Source organism: Stegostoma tigrinum, chromosome 16 (assembly GCF_030684315.1).
Source record: "Stegostoma tigrinum isolate sSteTig4 chromosome 16, sSteTig4.hap1, whole genome shotgun sequence".
In the NCBI taxonomy this organism is placed as follows: domain Eukaryota; kingdom Metazoa; phylum Chordata; class Chondrichthyes; order Orectolobiformes; family Stegostomatidae; genus Stegostoma; species Stegostoma tigrinum.
In genome coordinates this window covers 9,475,095-9,493,894 of record NC_081369.1, presented here as the reverse complement: position 1 = coordinate 9,493,894, position 18,800 = coordinate 9,475,095, and the positions used below count along the sequence as shown (strand labels likewise).

Genomic DNA, 18,800 nt, shown 5'->3' with positions numbered 1-18,800 from the left:
TGTACTTACATGCTTACACCCTTAAATAAAGAGACAAAAATTACACATTGCATTTGAAATGTGGTCTTATAAATGCCCTAAGTAACCGATGCATAACATGCTTACTTTAATGTTAACTTTTTTTCTCATAGTGAAGGATGCCATTCCATTGGTCTTGAATACTTGCTGTATCTTTGCATTACCATTTTTGATTTGTGAATCAGAGCACCTGGACCCCTCCCCGCTGTAGATTTCTCCATTATTTCTGTATTTATAATACACATTTTTATTATCCCAAAATGAACAACTTCACATTTTCCTGATCAGGGAGTAGAAGTTCTTGGGCAACTATCTGTATGGAGTTTGTATATTCTCCCCTAGTCTGCATGGGTTTCCTCGGTTTTCTCCCACAGTCCAAAGATGTGCAGGGCAGGTGGATTGGCCGTGCTAAACTGCCCGTAGTTTTCAGGGATGTATAGATTAAGTGGGGTGGGTCTGGATCCGATGCTCTGAGGGGTGGTGTGGAATTGTTGACCAGAAGGGACTATTTCTACACAGTAGGAATTCTATGATCTATGTCAGATTTTTGCCCACACATTTAAAGTATGAAAATCTGTTGACAATTCATTTTTGACTTTCCAGTCTGATGGAATCTTCCCAGAATCTTGAGTACTTTAATCAACTTCATCATTAGGTGCCTCTTTTAGGACCACAGGATGAAGTTCAACCTATAAATCCAATAGCTTTCTCAGCACAGCTTCTGTCATGATTATAATTTCACAAATTTCCTCTTTTCCTCTCGGCCTTCTAATTAGCAGCTATTTCTGCAATGGTTGTATATTCTCAATAACGAAATTAGAAGCAAAATATTTGTTGATTTGGACCACCATTTACCCATTTTTTTTAACTCCCAATTCACATTCTCTAAAGGAAAAATGTACATTTCAGTGACTTTCTATTCCTGTATCAGTAATTGAAGGAGCTCTTGCTGTGCATATTCTACATAGCCTTGGTAAATACAAATTCAGACATGGATAATCGGCTGTCAATTCCCTATCAGCCATTTTAAATTATCATACAATTTCCCAATTACCCAACAGGAAATAAATTTGATTTGTGCTCATGGTACTTTCCTATGTATGGGCTTCCTTACACAATTACTAAACCCACAATGATGACAGGAAAATGTGAAAATCCAATTGAAAACACTGGCCTAACTACCAAAACTGATCAGAGGTAAGAGTATTGTCAATTCAGAGATTTTCATTCACAAAAATAATGTTTTGTATGAGTAAGCAAATATGATGAAATACAGTAATTTTATGATATTGTTGCTCCCTGGAATTATTTTATGAACACACTTATGAACTATGCTGCTCAAAACAATGTAGGTGTTCTGCAAAGAGAACCTATGGCTGTTATGGAATACACTTCAGATTTCTTCTTCAACCATCTGGGATGCACAAGTTCCCTCCCATTCTTACACTGATTCTTACATTTTGATGCAGGTTGGTTAACATTTGATGTTTTGTCTGAGTTCACGGCTCGCACTAGAGTACTGCTTTGATTTCAACCTTTCACTTTGCATTTCAGATTCACTGTTATTGCTGCAGATCTTCAAATGCATTGCGTCTTTGGAATATCATATTTGGGAGCTGGAAGGAAAACAAAAATTAATATGAACAGAGTATCCAGGGAACACATATAACATGCCAACAGTTTTAAAACCTGGAATGGTATTTGACTGTGTTGATCAAGATGCAGTGCTAGCATTGTCAAAATAATGAATGGATGCGTTTATCCGAAAGTACTCCACATCCTATGAAATAATTTTGGAAACACAGTCAACATTGTAAGAGTACAAACAGTCAACTTGCCGACAGAATTGCTTTTGAACCAGAAATAAGATGATGGTGATTTATCTATTTTCATCATTTCTAATGATAGATATCAATTGGAGCACTAAGAATAGCATCTCTGCTCTTCTTAAAATTGTGTTCTGGGGTCTTTTAAGTACATCTTACAGAGTAGATGGACTTTCTTTATAATGCACCACAGAATTTTGGCATTTTGAGCATTGAACCAATTGCTCACATTGGCATTTCATTGTGGATTGTGTACCCAAGTCTCTTTCTAATTAACTGTGATATAACATGGAAAAGTAAATTAGTCAAAAAATTATAAGGGAATCAACCTTCCCCATGAAAGATAATTGATACAGAATATCAAATTAAAATAATGTTGCAGTGGAGATACTATAAACATAATATTTTTAAGTGGAATATTATAAAACAGAAAATCCAGTCAATGCATAGCTTGAATCAAAAGCAAAACACTGTGGATCTGGGTGAATTTGGAATGGGAACAAAAGTTCTTGAAGAAACTCAGAAGGTTTGGAAACATCTGTGGTGAAAAAAGTGAAGTTGATGGTTTGACTCAAACATGACTCTCCTTCAGAACTTCCAAAGAGTCATACCAGACTTGAAACACTAACTCTGTTTCTCTGTCCACAGAAGCTGCCAGAGCTGCTGAGTTTCTACACGGCTTGGTTTGCATAACTGCATTATGAATTCATACATTAATCTATAAACCAAGTATCACTATGTTTAGTTTGTTAAAATGTGTAACATTAGCATCTTAACAGATCTAACATTCAGACTTGAACTTCTAAATGGCAATAACAGTTTTGATTACACAAATGCCAGGCAATGGCCATCTCCAATAAGAGAGCATCAAAGCATTTCGCTTCGAACTGCAATGGCATTAGCATCAGCTAATATCCTACCATCAAAAACCTGGGGGTTAGCATTGACCAGAAACTTAACTGCACCAGCCATTTAATTATCGTAGCTGGAAGAGAAAGTCAGAAGCCCGGAAGACTGTAGCAAGTAACTCACGTCCTGATTTCCCAAAGCACGTCCACAGTCTGCATGGCACAATTCAGAAGTGTAATGGAATATTCTCCACTTGTCTGGCTGTATGTTGCAGTATTTCCACTCATGAGGTTTGTCATCACTCAGGCCAATAAACCCTGTCTTCTACCAAATCGAATATTCAATCCTCCTGACATTGATAATATGTGCACCACAGAAAACAGCACTGGCAGTATTGTGTACTATATGAAAGATACATTCACTAACTAAAAACTTGTAGCTTTTAAGGTCAACAAGGACTGGGTATCATACCCTGGAGAACACTGCCTGGAAGTTCCTTTTCACACCATCCTGCTTTTGAACTATATCATCATTCCTTCACTGTTGGTAGGCGAGATCCTGGAACTCATTTCCTAAAAACAGTAGTGTGCCTATCTACATCAAATCGTCTGCAGAAGTACAGAAATGCGGCATGCTGCAAGTTTGTCAAGAGCAAAAAGGTCTGGATTGCAAATGTTGGCCTTATTATTGATTTCCCATCCCATTAAAATATAAAATGCTACCCTATGTATAAAAGAAACAGTTATATAAAACCTTCTTATTTGCTGTCAAAGTATACTGAAAGCATTTGGATTTCAACAAACATAAATCAAGGATACACTGATTAATGCTCTTACAGTTCTCCATAAATCTATTACTATTATGTTATGGGAGAAGCTTATATTGTGTTGTCTAGCTTGGCTATCCATTCATTGGCTCCAGCGATGGGAGATATTAAACAGAACTTAGTGAGCAGGTTGATATAATTTGTTTGATTGTTTCGAAAACTTGGCTACAAACACATTTCAAATCCTAACTTCTACTGCACCAGCTGGTAGCTGCATTATCTATTCCCAATGCAGATGTGTTTGAGCCTGATGAGTGAATTGAAAACCAGGGGCCTTTTGATCACCATCCACCCATTGATTCCCTGAGTCTGCTAGTTAATTGTAAGCTTGCCAGCTAATGTCGTCACTCAAACCTTTAATTCACTTCCTGATTAAAAATGTATTTATCACAGCCTTGAATGCACTTAATGACCTAGCCTTGACAATCTTCTACTATACTGAAGTCAAAGGACAAATGAACCACAGAGATTCGGGGGGGGGGGGGGTGGGGGGGGAAGATTTATCAACGTGTTTTTAAATAAATTGCCCTAAAAGCTACAGATGCAAGAGGGAGAAAACTCATAAAAACGTACACCTTCTCCAAATATGTCCTTAGTTTAAGACATTTTAACAGTACACTGCCGATATACAATTAAAATAAACAAATATGTAAATAAAAGATGTGTGTGTATATAAAACATTAACATATATCTATGATATAGTGACATAATTGAGAACACATCATACTTGTATCATGCAGTAACTTCCATAACTCATTAGTTATGAAAGTTACAATAGATGCAGGAGAAAAATTACATGCAAAAGTGAAAATCAAACTGCATTAATTATGATCAATTTGACATGCTTCAGCTACGAGCCAAAGATAAATGGAGCATTGGATATTTTAGTTCACAGATTTTAACTGAAAATGAACTAAAGTTGAAATAAATCAGGTTTAAATACAAACAATCTTAGGTAATGTTGTTGAGTCTCAACTTCCGTTCAAAATACTTAGTTAACTATTCAGTTCAGGGGCAGCAAGCGACTGGTGATAACATAGGCCATCCAGTGAGGCCCACATCTCACACATGAAGTAGAAAAAGAGAGAACTGTATAATTAGACGTAGAGGAGCCTATTTTGATATGAATCCAAGATAATATTTAGAACAAGGAACTGCTGAAAGCAACATATACATTCAGTCTTAAAGTGGAAATGACCTTCTTGAAAGCAACATTTCGGGCTGACTTCTGGGAGACTCAGTGACCAATTGACAAGATAATTCAGTGCATGAAGGCCTATGAATTGCACAATCAAACAAGAGGCTAGACTTGGTTTATTGCAAGAAGCATAAAAGAAAACCTAGTTATAGAGTCGTGGAGTTATAGAAATAAACAGCACGGAAACAGGCCTTTCAGTCCAACACTTGCACGCCAACCAGATATTCTAAATTAATCTAGTCCCATTTACCATCATTTGGCACATATTTCTCTCAACCCTCCTGTTCATGTATTCATCCAGATGCCTTTTAAATGTTGTAATTGGACCAATCTCTACCATATCCTCTGACAGTTCATTCCATACAAGCCACATGATCTGCATGAAATGATGCCCCTTACATCCCTTTTAAATCTTTCCCGTCTCATTTTAAACAGATCGCCTCTAGTTTTGGACTCCCCCCACTCCGCAGTTAAGACTTTATCTATTTACTCTATCCATGCCCCTCATGATTTTATAATCTTCTATAAAGTCAACTCTCAACCTCCAATGCTCCAGGCAAAATAGCCTCAGGCCATTCAGCCTGTCCCAATAGCTCAAAAACTCCAAACTTGGCAACATGAGTTCTAAGAAGTGTTAAGAAGCGTTCTTTTGCATTGAAAGTTCTGATGTGAACTTATCTGCATAACTATTCACAGGAATGTTTAGAGTCAAGCAGATGGAAAAGACAAGTAATAGTGGAAGGAGAACATTTATGCACTCAGATTGAAAGGAAGAATTAAGTGCAAAGTCACAATTGATGCCAAATATTCGGAAAGTTTGAAAGTTCGGAAAGCCATTTCAGGCATTTAGAAGCCTTTGGCAAAGCTTAGGGCAAAGGGATTAATAAAAGGTTTGAAATTTTTTTTTAGAATGGAACTGTAGGCATGTCATGAGCCTGCAGGCAAATTGTGGGAATAGAAATACCCGTTCCCTCATAAAAACAAATGAAATAGGAGAAGGAGTAAGCCGTTTGGTTTTTCAAGCCTGCAGTACTATTCAATAACATCAAGGTTAATCTGATTGAGTCTATGACTTCAATGCTTGATTACAATCACTATGCCCCACACCCAACTCACAATGGACATTAACCTCATACTGGCTTGTACATCAAAAATCTGTCTAATCAATTATTTGACCCCCACAGCTTCCTAAGTAAAAGATTCCAAACATTAACTTACCTTCTGACAAGAAAACAAATCTTCCACATGCCAATCTTAAATGGAACACCCATTTCTTTTAAAACTCTGTCCTTTTTTGTTGATTCTCTGCTGTGGTGATATCCTTTCAGCAACTATTCTGTAAACTACCCCAGAATCTTACATAATTTAATAACATCAGATTTCATTTTTTTAAAATCCAATGACTACAAATCCAACTTGCTCAATGTTCAATCTCAAGGCAGCCCGTACATATCAGGATTAAAGCTAATAAATGTTCTCTCTACTTCCACCACTGCAAATATCATCTAATTAAGTTATGAGACTAAATTGTACGGGGTACTCGATGTGTCTCACCAATGGCTTGCACAACTACAGAACATGCCTCTACTTTTACACTCCACACTTCTCACAATAAGGGAGAACATTCTAATTATCTTTGTATCCGTGTGTTAATTATTTTTGATTCGTACATACAAAAACTCAGAACCTTCTGTACCACAAGCATTCTGCGGAATCTCTCCATGAAAATATTACTCTCTCGTATGATAGCAAACTAATTTGTCGTGATGCTGCCTGCAATGTTCTCTATACTATGTTACCATCTTATCATAGGCCTGAATTGCATGTAGGTAGCAAAAGCTGCCCAGCCTAACGTTAGGATACAACTCATTATTACTATCCCTGTACATGGCTACTTTAAGATGAATGCATTTGTAGGTGATGGAAGAGTTCTGTGCCTAGCTCTCCGTTTGCATAAATTTTAAACGGGCTGTTTCCCATAGTGATTCCTCAGTATGGGTTTTGAATATTGGGAATTTTCTTCCCAGAGGGTTGTGGGTGTGGCATCTTCAAAAATGTTTAAAGCTAGATTTTTGGTGTTTCATGGAATCAAGCTATTAGGTGAACTACCAGAAAGATAAAGTAAAAAATCAAGATATGTCATAATTCTATTGAGTGGCAAAGCAGGCCATACAAACCAGATGGCCTATGACTGCCCCTAGTTCTAGTGTTCTTATTGTTTATTGAAGGTTTACATTTTTCCACTTACTTTAGCACTACATTTACTTGAGAAATAGCAATGTAATCTAGTGGAACTCTAAAACTGACAAGTCATCTGCGTTTCCCACGACTAATCTTGCCTGCATCGGCACCTGGAATTCTGACCCTTTGAGTTGTATGATATCAGTGCAGACTGTGGGAGGAACTTTTCTCTGCCTGTAAATGCGCTCATCTAATCTGGATGTTCTTGATGTTTACAACAGTAATGTTATACTCTGATGAACTCAAAAATAAGTTGAATTGAATGTGAACTACAAGGTTAAGGAATGCATTTGTTTCCAAAAATGAGTTACTGCAGATTAATTTTAGTTTCAAGTGACTTTTCTACTTGATATCATTTGTGTATTTACATTACTCATTAATATTAGGTCTAGAAATCCAACTATTAATGTAACTATACGCCTGTCTTACCTTTATATTTTCAGCATTTACAACTACTGTAAATGTGCAAGACTAATCAGTAATAAGAAAGATGTTGCTACACAGAAGTACGTCCGGCAAAGAATGGATGCATTGGGACTACAATCTGCAAGAGGCACACAAAAAAAAAGAAATTTAATTTTAGAAGGAAAATGATCATGCTTTAGATCGACAGGTGCTTAATGAACTTCAATATCCCAGTTTGTACTGATGGCACTATACAGATGATGTTGTGAAGTATAAGCAGTATAAACTGCCTGTACAAAAACACATCAGATATTCAATATTCCAATATGGACCAGGCTACAACTTCAAATCCGTGAACTTCCTCTTTAAGTAGCCGAGTTGTGGGTTTGAACATTTGATTCTAGCTCCTGTATGCTGTGCACCAAAACAATTAGCATAGCAATTGATTTGTTTTAAAATTTACACATTCCACATGAACAGCAGTGAAAAAAACTGGTGAGTTAATGCTTTGATGATGGCACTTTTCTAAAGATGGAGGTAAGACAGTTACGCTTTTGATATTATCCGCATCATATTTGAATTGGATGTATTCAATGCTCAAATAAAGAAAATGTTCTTTTCCAGAGCATTCACCTGGATAAAAGTACGTTCATTTGCCTCAACAAGATGAGTTGAGAGAAATGTGGTGGCCAGGACACTGCGAGACTTCCTCTGCTCTTGTTTATAAAAAGATCAAGGAATCCTTTACAATTCCTTGAGGGACCACATTATGTTTCAGAGCTTCTGTGTCTTAAATCTCTGATGACAGATTCTGTCTAAATTAATTTAAAATTTAAGGACATTCTGCGCTGTATTATTCTATGTTCTATAACTACTGATATGGACTTGCCAAATAGCTTTAGAAGATCATGGGAAAGGTAAGAAAACACATGGCTATTGTAACTGGGAATTTATTTTACCTTTTGCTTGCTAAATTATTAAATCTTAATCCTGTAATAGTAAGTGCAATCAAACATTAAAGCTGATTGTTCCTGTTTGCTTATGCTATGTGATTAGTGTATGGCAACGATATTTACACACTAAATCTCATAAAGGAGCACCATCCACTGATTTCAATTACATAGTGCATTTTTGTGACTTGAAAGAATTTGAATGGATAGGAAGACAGCATTTCTCAGTTACCCGTAGCCTGTGCTGTTTTATTTTTTTTTAATTGCCACTTATTACAAATTATTATGTCAATTATTTGTTGTGCCTCTCTGTTCTCATCTTCTGAGATTCGTACTTCAAGCAGGCAGCTCGTGTAATAGCCAAAGCAGACAACTAAGTTAGGACAGATTATACAAAAGTATGGATTTAAATTCAATTATTTAATTAAGTCTGAAATAAAAATGCCTTCCCACAGCTACAAAGGGCACTGATCAGCTCGGACCTGAGGTACTGCATACAGCTTTGGCCATCTTACTCAAAGAAAGACTCTAGGGCTCACAAGAGAAGGCAACTGTCCTTTGAAAAGAGCTAACATGGCGTGAGGCTGGATGAACACAGCAGGTCAAGCAGCATCAGAGGAGCGTCGAGACCCGAAATGTCAAAATTTCCGACTCCTCTGAAGCTGCTTGGCCTGCTGTGTTCATCCAGCTTCACACCGTGTTATCTCAGATTCTCCAGAACTGGCAGTTTCTACTATCTCTGTCCTTTGAAAAGTTTGTGCAAATTGCTCCTTTACTGCCCAGAATTGGCAAGATTTAGAGTTGATCTAATTGAAACATGCAAAATATTTTGAGGGAATGGTTAGATTGGAAAGTATTCCCCATGGCTGTGATCTCTGATCAAAGGCCAGACAGTTTCGAATCCTAGGGGTCGTGGATGTCCATTTGTTGAATTTAGTCAAGATTGAGATCAATAATCTCAGTGGGACCAAAGGAATGAATGGATATTGAAAAGAATTGTAGCATTAAATGCTATGCAGCAGTTTCTGCTTTTTACGTCCTTACATTTAACAATATCTAGGGGAGCTGAACAGTCTATTTCCCCATTGCATCTATGCAAATTCTAGGCTTTGCAAGCTACACTCTCAGCAATGCAAAACATTCTTCGATGAAACAATAGCTTGGAACCATGGACAAGAGATGAATTATTGGGCTGATTACTGATACTATTAATTATATACATTCCAACCCTGCCAATAAAATGGAAATACTGAAGCCTGGATAATCTGATCAGATCCTGCAATTTAATGATGGGTGAATTTGATATGGTTAGCTTCCAGACATTGTACTGACAGTATTTTAAGAGACACCAGCATCAAAACGTATTATGGGAGTGAAAAGAAAAACTAGTTGTCAGCTTATATAAAAAATACACACCAAAAGGTGTGTATCACAAATGAAATAGCCAGCTTGATCGTGATGATTAAAACTACAAGTTCTCAAAATCAGTTCTTGATCTTTCTTCCCTAATCATTGCCTGGTCATTTGAACTGTTCAATTCATTCAAGCTTTGAAATGCTGTGAAAAATGTGGTTAGAGTTGAACATTCTGAATTGCTGCAAATTTGGAATGACTGCATATTTGACTGGAAGCTGTATGGTTAAACATTTTTGTCATTTAGGTACTAAATATTCTGATTGGAATGCTATGTGCTACGACCCTGAAGATTTCTTTTCTAAAAAAAACAACCGAGATTTGAAGCCCATCCAATTGGTGTTTCACTGACAACACATGCAGAAACGCTCGCATGTGGTGAAGAAAACTTTAAATAAACAAAACAAAGAACTGTGAATGCCAAAGATCTGAAGCAAAAGAAGACATTGCTGGCGAAACTCAACTGGTTTGGCACCATTTGATGTTTCGAGTCCAGTGATGCCTTCTTAAGAACTAAAGACTTGCAAACCCTTCTCACACAGGACGACTCACCCATAATTGTCACTCCCAAAATGACGGCTTCAGCAAGGCTTCAAATAGTGTTTATACCTTTAGTTAAAGAGGCAATTCTCTCACGTATAATCTCTGTGTTTGGTCAAATGACTACTTTAACACACAGCTTTGGGCAGTCAATGGAGTACGGTTTCTTCAATATTTCACAATAACAGTTAAGAGTGACAGGAAGATTTTCTGAATTTTTGCAGTTGCGTTAAATGGATAATCTCAATTACAATGCTACTTGGGACAGATGCAAAGTGAGCACAGAGGTTCGTTATTGTATTTTGGCCATACAAAGAGTAATTGAATCGTTACACTTGGTGTTACACGAACCATGTTGGATCCTGCGCCAAGATGCAAATCCAGGTTAAAAAATGAAATCAAGACAGCAGAGCGACAGGTACAGTTCATATAGTCGATGCTTGATGGTCAAGAAGTGAGCAATAACCAAGATTGTCTGATTGCCATAATCTGGCCATAATTACTTTGAAACTCCTTCATGTTCCTGTGTATGTTTCCTATGAATTCCTGAGAATAATATAGCTGGCTAGCTGGAGTGACACGTTGAGAAATTAAAAAAAACATTTCGCTCCAGATACCCAACAAGAGAAAAAAGAAAATCTCCATTTGTTTCTATGGTCACAACGAGAGAAAAAAATAAAATCAAATAGTCTTCACCCGCCGCGCCCAGGTTATTTGTTTGGGTTTTAACAATACCGCTTATTCTCGCTTCTGTTTTTCTAACTCTGTTAAATGTTTCCTTGGCAAGAAACCGAATTTTTCACGATCTCACGAACTTCGTATGTATGTTTCCTTCCCTCCCTCTTGCAGAATGGTTCGGATGCAGGATTGCATAATTCAACGTGAGTGGATTTATCGAAGCCGCCAACCTGCAGAAATCTTTTCAACTTTTCTTGCAAAACTGATGGAATGTTGAACGCATAGGGTTTCAAATAATTCTGATCCGCAGACATCTAGCTGTGGTATTGGTAAGTGTGTGACTTTCATTTCGGACATCCCCAACAAGGGGTTAGCAATGAAATGTTTGAATTGTATTCGAAAGTCGCGGGTTTCATTCTCATGTAAAGGATGGTCTGGAATAAGTTGGCGATTTCACTGGGTGGATGGTGGGCGATAATGGGTCACTTAATTTAAGATCACAATTCGAATTGTGAGTCAGAGAAGGCTGTGAGTTGTACATTTTGAAAAATGCATTTGACTACCAGCGGTATAAGATTTCGAAATAGCAGCTTAAGCAGAAGCATGTGGTAGCCAACTTCCCCTCTTGCTTTGCACTGACAATTGCTGAACATCTAGTTTTTCGATTTGAAATTTTAGCAACAAGAGCGCCAACTTCCTGCGGCCACTGAGTAATGTTGGGGAATGCTGCACCCAAGCTGTTCCACCTTTCCATATACATTAGCCCGCTGCACACTGGGTGTTCTCTCAGCCTACCGTAATAGGGGAGAAATTAATAATCATTTGCATTATCATTAGCAGAAGAGCTGCCATTTCAAACTTCCTGTCCATCTAACTGCCGTATTTTCAAAGTCGCTGGGGTTGATTACTCTCCGCTTACATTCAGCTGTATGCCGATTCCATTTCCAGTCTGTTCAAACTGCAATAACAGATGCCAACATTTCTAAAACGCACATTGTGGGTTTGCGCTGGCTTCGTTCTCAATGTGAAACACTCTCCAGGAATCTTGTTTTGAGTTCAAGAATTCCTGGTCACCAGCTTTCCACCAACGCACCACGACTTGGTTCCTACCTCGGAATAGCAGCAACGAGCAGTGAAAAGTCACGGTCTGTCTTACTGTTACATTGGGCGATCGCAGAAATTGAGTCATACGAGCGGCAACTGTTGCAAAAACAAACAAAAATACGAAACATTTATTTACAAGAGAACGACAGAGTGTCGGGAACTTGTAGCAGCAAACAAGGGAACAACTAGGGCTCAGGAGCAGCAGTTATGATTGCACAGATGTATCCCTTCCACTGAAAGGCCAGAAACTCCATAAAGAGCTTGTCGCAACATCAGCATAAATAGTCATGCCCATACATAGTTAATATCACCTACACATTTTACAGCTTTTTCTATCTAGCAGTTGTTGAATTGAAGACATGTACCTGTACAAGGAAGGATCAAGGTGAGAATAGGGTGAAGTTGTGTTTCTTGGGACGTACTGATAGTTTGAACCTAACCCCAGCTGAGCAACAGATCCCCGGCTGGTTTGAGCTGGACGGCAGGGCCAGGGCGATCACTTTTTTTTTCACTCTCTCAAGCTCATGTGAAGTGCAATCATTCACCATCACGCTTGCATGTCTTGTGGTTTCAATGCTGAGTTGGTAGGCAAGATCTACAGATCATGATATGCGTTGGAAGCAGAAATAACAGCGGTTTTATTTTGTAGCACACACTGAATTTTTTTTATCTGTAACTGAAGTCAATGTTTACGTTTTTTTGTGACAGCAATAGGTGTCTCGGGGTGTACTAAGAAAGAAAAAGGAACGAACTGTGTTTTCCAGCCAAAATTCCTTTACTCACGAGTGTGTTGTGCTAACTCCAGACAGAAGATTTTCACACCTAATGCTTCACAAAAGCTGCACACACTGGAGTACCCCCACCTCCACCCAACGTGGAATTTCCTCAATACCAATTCAAAATACCTGGTAACGCCACCGTAACCCTTGATACTTTTCGGCCAGCTACCTCAGAACGGAAGGGTTAAACTTGAACTAAGCAAAATATGCAAGCAACCCCTTCATCAAGCACATGCTCACGCCCATTTACTCCTCTCACCAACAGACTGGAAGGCAAAGGGAGAAATGACTTAATTTTTCGATTAAAAGAGAAGTAATTCAAACAATGGGGACATTTCAGGTCCCACCATTACTCAGACTTCTTACACACCATCTTTTGCATTCACTGTTTCAGTGTGCTTTTACAATTTACTTCATCAAAAGCACGTCATTCGGACGAATCAGTCCACATGTTTATGCTCCGTACAAGCCACCTTCCAAATCTTTTGAAAGAAAATTCTCTTAAAATTTCCTTCGTCCATTCAAATAGATTTTCTTGTGAAATGTACCCATTCTATTCACCTCAACGTATGGTAAGGAATTCTACATTCCACTCTCGAGATGAAGAAGTTTCTCCAGAGTTACCCGTAGGATTCGTATTTATGCCCTCTAGACCTGCAGCCCCATACGTGGTAATGTCTTCTGAAACAGTTTTAGTCTTACTGATTTTAATTGTTTATCAAATCACGCCTCAGGCTTCGCAAACATTGTTTGATATAAGGACGGGATTTGCTTGAAATAGAGAACAGCCCTTTCTGTAAACAGAAACATGAGGAAATCATGTCACTAAAACTGAACTGAAAGAGAAAGCTCTCGAAAAGACTATATGAAATAACCACCATAAAATGAAGCAGGATTAACAATTGTAGAATTTCAGAAGATGAAACATTTCCAAACAGTTTTCAACGAGTCCCTAAAATGAAGGGGGAATTAGGATGGCGAAAATCAAACCGACCTATTATTTTTCAGATCTTCACCGATATCTCCATAATCTTCTATAATTTTCACTTATTTCAAATATCCAGCAATTATGTTTCTCATTTTAATTTTAGTGGATTGTGTTGAGCTTTTCAGGCGCTGCTGAGTGTGTGTTAGCACAGAATGTTGTAATTTTAATATTAACTTCCTTTATTTTGAGCTTTCCAATATTCAAGTCTTTCGTAACGAAGGCGGTACTTGGTCATTTTTCATCCAAACAGAAGCAAAATTAGAATACCTGAGAATTGGCAACTTTCCTAGATTGTCCTGAAGTTCTCCAGCAATTGAAGATTCATTTCCTGATTAGCGCCAAAAGGGATGACAAGGAGAAGACAAAATTTCCCAAACTTTATTTTTTTTTTCACTTGATATATATCTGTTAGAAAATATTGCAAAAGGGATAATTAAGCTTTTTGTGGCGTGGTTCAACGATGTGAAATGATATATTTAAGTTGGAACTAGCTAAGTATAAAGGAGCAGGAAATAGAAGGATCTGGTTCTGGTGAGATGAGATGAAGTAATGTGAGGAAATATATGTGGAGCATTGATCTTTGGACTAAATGATGTGTTCCTGTGCCCAAGTTGTGTGATGCACCAAAATACCCATGGGAATTCTGAAGGGATATTAGACATTGCTCAGTCAGCATTTTGCGTTCCATGGTCAATTTGTAGCAGGTAGCGGTTACTGCAGCATGGAGACCAGTACACACTAGAAAGATCAATCAAAATAAGGGAAGTTGCTAATTAAGCATCTATGTATGCAAATCATCATCTTCCAACAAAAGTCAGCTATTCTCCAAAGAAGTGGAGATAATAGGAAAAAAATTTAAGATAATTCAAGGGGAACGAAAGAAATATTTCTGCAACAGCCAAACATAATCAAAACATGGCTCCAAGAGACAGTAATGAAAATCAAACACAATGCCCAACATATCTCTTACGTCACAGTATCTCAGCACAGTCTTAAGTTATAGCCATGATAGGGAAGTTGAGGTTTCCGTTAAAATTACATGGAAAGAACCAACGTTGGTTTGAAATAGTTTCGAGCATGGGCTTTAACCTTTAACTAATTTCTTCAAACTGCATGAGTTAATGGGGTAAACACAGTATCACATCATTAACTAAAATAATCATTCGTGAACTTAATTGTGCAATCGTAATTTAGCTCCTAGCTCAAAGCACAGGCCAACCAAATTTGTCACTGATGGAACTGTTGGTTACACTAACTTATGGTTGCTTCATTACAGTGTGAGGTGGTACTCCAGACCTAAGGAATGCTCTTCATAAAGTAGATGCAAATGAAAGTAATTGGTCTAACTTAACTGACAGGCATCTAGAAAACCACAGCCATACTCCAGTTGGATCAACGCAATGATTTTTAAATTAATTTAAGATTTCAGCATATTCTCCACAGTATTTGGTCTGCAAAAACAGCAAATAGAAATGTGCAACATTTCGCAACTCAAGAACTCGTAAATTTTCTTAAAAGCAGTTACTTTTTGAAATGTATGGAGTACATTCTAGGTAGACATTATAGTCAGAATGAACACAGCAATGCCCTGTGCATGCCAATGAAATAAACATGTTGCTGACTTTAATGTTGTTGAATAGTTGTTAAATGAGGAAAACACCCTTTTTTAAGTACTTGAATATGGTGACGCACACAGTCTTACGATACAGCCCATGTCATACTTCATTTTAGTGATATCGTTAACACATTCTAAGGGCGGCACACTGGCTCACAGAACCAGGGACCTGGGTTCGATTCCAGCCTTGGGTAACTGTCTGTGCGGAGTTTGCACATTCTCCCTGTGTCTGTGTGGGTTTCCTTTGGGTGCTCCGGTTTCCTCCCACAGTCCAAAGATGTGCAGGCTAGATGGATCGGCCATGCTAAATTGTCCGTAGTGTTCAGGGGTGTGTGAGTTATCGGGGTGGGAGGGGGGGGGAGGTCTAGGTGGGATTGCCCAAGGAGCGGTGTGGACTTATTGGGCCAAAGGACCTGTTTCCACACTGTAGGGAATCTAATCTAATCAAAGGCTTTCATAAGTAGATAGATCTTGGTATCCATCAGCATGAAGCATCACTTTTGAACTCAAGAATTTATTCAATACCCGTTCTTAACTTCACCTGATTTAACAAGCATACAGTGATGGGAAGTATCCACTAACAGCAGGATTAAAAGGAATCAACTATTTTCACAGTAGTTGCTGACTGTATCTTCTAATTGTTACTGAGCTCGTAGAAGCATTTGGTGGATTATATTGTTACTTAAAGCTGGTGAGTCCGCTGAGATGGATACAGTACATGCTGAATGCCTTGGCGCTCATTTCAAGGATTCTGTTCAAGCAATGACCTCCTGACACGACAGGAGAGTCATTAGAAATGGCACAGGGAAGGAAAAGCTGCTTGGGGAAACAGACAAAGTATTTGAGGGAGAAGTTCAAATTGTATTCAGAGAACACTAAACTCGTTGATGAGGAAGCGTTTGGGCAATGTTTCCATTCTAAGAAGTTACTCGCAGCAATCAAGCACTTTGCATAAGCAGACAAGAAATCTCAGAGAAGGCCTGGAATTTACACCAAGTGGCAATGCCCATGAATGTCTAATATCAGAATCCTTGCAAAATAGAGCCGACAATTGCTTTAAAATATCCTAGTTTGTCGTCAATTGCTGTGCAAGTGTGTTAACTGATACACGTAATGCAAAGAGGTGATAGATAGCATTATTTCTTATCAATAGAAGTAGGCTCAATTTTTAAGCCAACGGATCAAATCAACAGCTAAAGAGGGAAATCTGATAACATGTCTCATGAATCCAGTCTGCAATACAACCAAATATTAACCATAGAGATATTGAACATACTTTCAGAAGAACCAAGGTTGGATTAATAACAAGATGCCTCAAGCAATATATCCACTGCTCTGGGGGAGCTTTGCAGCACTCACAAGTACATATCATGATTTTCAGTATCTTGCCCGAGTTCACCACGATAAGAGATGATACTACATGCCTCCGGAGCTGGTAGTGAATCTGGGTTTCCTAGTTCAGAGGTAGGAATACTATCATTATGCCACATGATTCTCAGGAGGAATCAGCACATTTCCCTTCTGTCCAGGCTGTGAATGATTGTCTCACCAGCATGCAGCTCCAATGAGCCCAAACAAAATTCAGTAATCATCCCATAGTTTGTCTTTTTTTTCCCTTCATTGACATACGACAGCATTCTCTGGACCATAATGTGAAAGAAAAGCTATCACAAAATGACCATTGCAAGCCATTTTTATCCAACAAACCATCCAACAGGTCATACAGATTTTTTTTTGCATTTCTACCTGAGAATGGTTTCACAAACTTGAACTTGATCTGTAGTTTGAGGTCAAATATCTCTTTCATTACAAGTGTCAGAACTGGAAACAAGCATCCTCTTGAATCTCTAATTTCTTCTCCTTATTCAATAAATGCCCCACTTTTTTGGTCCTTGTGGAAGTTTATGAATGACCGCTGTCACAGAAACTACTTGTTGAGAATCAAACTGTCATTATGTACCACAATTAAGAAGAGTAGACTCTGTCACTCCTTGACTGTGACTATCTTGACACATTTATATTCTTAAGACAATGCCTTCCAGATGCACATTCAGAAAGATCATGGCTAAGCTGTCACATTAACTATGCACCCCCATTCTGTTTCCACAGCAAATTACTACCTTAGATCTCAAACTTTTTTTTATATTTTTAATCTTGAATATACTCAATAATTGAACATCCAGAGGCAGAAGATATCAAGGATAAAAAAAAATTCTCATTTCAGTTCTCATTGGTAGACTGCTTCCTTCTTTTACTATGAGTTTAGGATAGGTGGAGGCAACTTGATAGAAACATACAAGATCCTGACAGTCTTGATAAGGTGCATGTGCAAAATGTAGTGCCTGTTGCGTGAGATCCTAAAACTGGTGGTCACATAGATTCAAAGAGTGATGCAGCACAGAAACAAGCCATTCAGTCCAACTCGTCAATGTCAATTAAATTTCCCAATCTAACAGTCTCACTTGCTAGGGTTTGGCCAATGTCCCTCGATATATTTTACTATTCATGTACATATTCAAATGTGCAATAAATATGTAACTCTACCTACGTCTACCGTTTCCTCTGGCAGTTATTTCCACATAAGAAAGAAGCTTTGTGTGAAAGAAGTTGCCTCTCGAGTCCCTCTTTAAATTTTTTTCCACTCACTTTAAAAATATGACCCCTAGTTTTGAACTCACCATCCATGGGAAAAGCTGTTCGATATTCACCTTGTCAATACCACTCATGATTTCATAAACAATAATCAGACTACCCCTTCACATCTTATGCGCCAGAGAAATAAAAGTCTCAGCCTATCCATATAACTCAAACCCTCCGGTCCTGGCAAAATCCTGCTGAATCTTTTCTGAACCCTCTCTAATTTACTAATATCTTCCTGTAGCAGGGTGGCCAGAATTGTACACAGTGATACAAAAGTGGCCTCATCAATCTTCTGCACAAGGTCAACATGATATCCTATATGTCTCATGCATTTGAACAGAGGCAAGGAGGATATTTCCTCAGAGTCATGACACTTCACAACTCTGAACTCAAAAGGCAAGTGAAGCAGAGATGGAGAAAGTGAAAGGTAGGCAAGAATTCAGAGCAATTAGATCAATCATGATTTATTCAATGACAGAACAGGGTAAAGGTGTTGAGTGTCTTGCCCCCTTTCCTAATTTACCTTGGTATTATCAAGCATTTCATAAATTTCAATGAAAGCAGACAACATTTCTCTGAAACATGAGAATATAGGAGGGCTTCATAATCACAATCACAATTTTAGTTCATAGAATTACCTGTCATCTCTGGAATCAATCCAGTGAACCTTTCAGACAAGTTTTTTCTGCATTGGATAGGAAACCAAATGCTTGAGGTAGTTCACACCAAT

The 18,800-nt window shown here is 38.2% G+C and overlaps 1 long non-coding RNA gene across 1 annotated transcript; it reads right to left on the bottom strand.

Annotated features, from left to right (window-relative positions):
* Positions 1–1,532: 1,532 nt before the first annotated feature.
* On the bottom strand, positions 1,533–12,605 carry LOC132210617 (uncharacterized). The gene is made up of 4 exons (XR_009446753.1): positions 12,414–12,605; positions 12,055–12,144; positions 7,388–7,502; positions 1,533–1,634 (listed from the first exon to the last, which is right to left on the bottom strand). It is a non-coding gene; the product is annotated as an uncharacterized LOC132210617 (long non-coding RNA).
* Between the last annotated feature and the right edge of the window lie 6,195 nt (positions 12,606–18,800).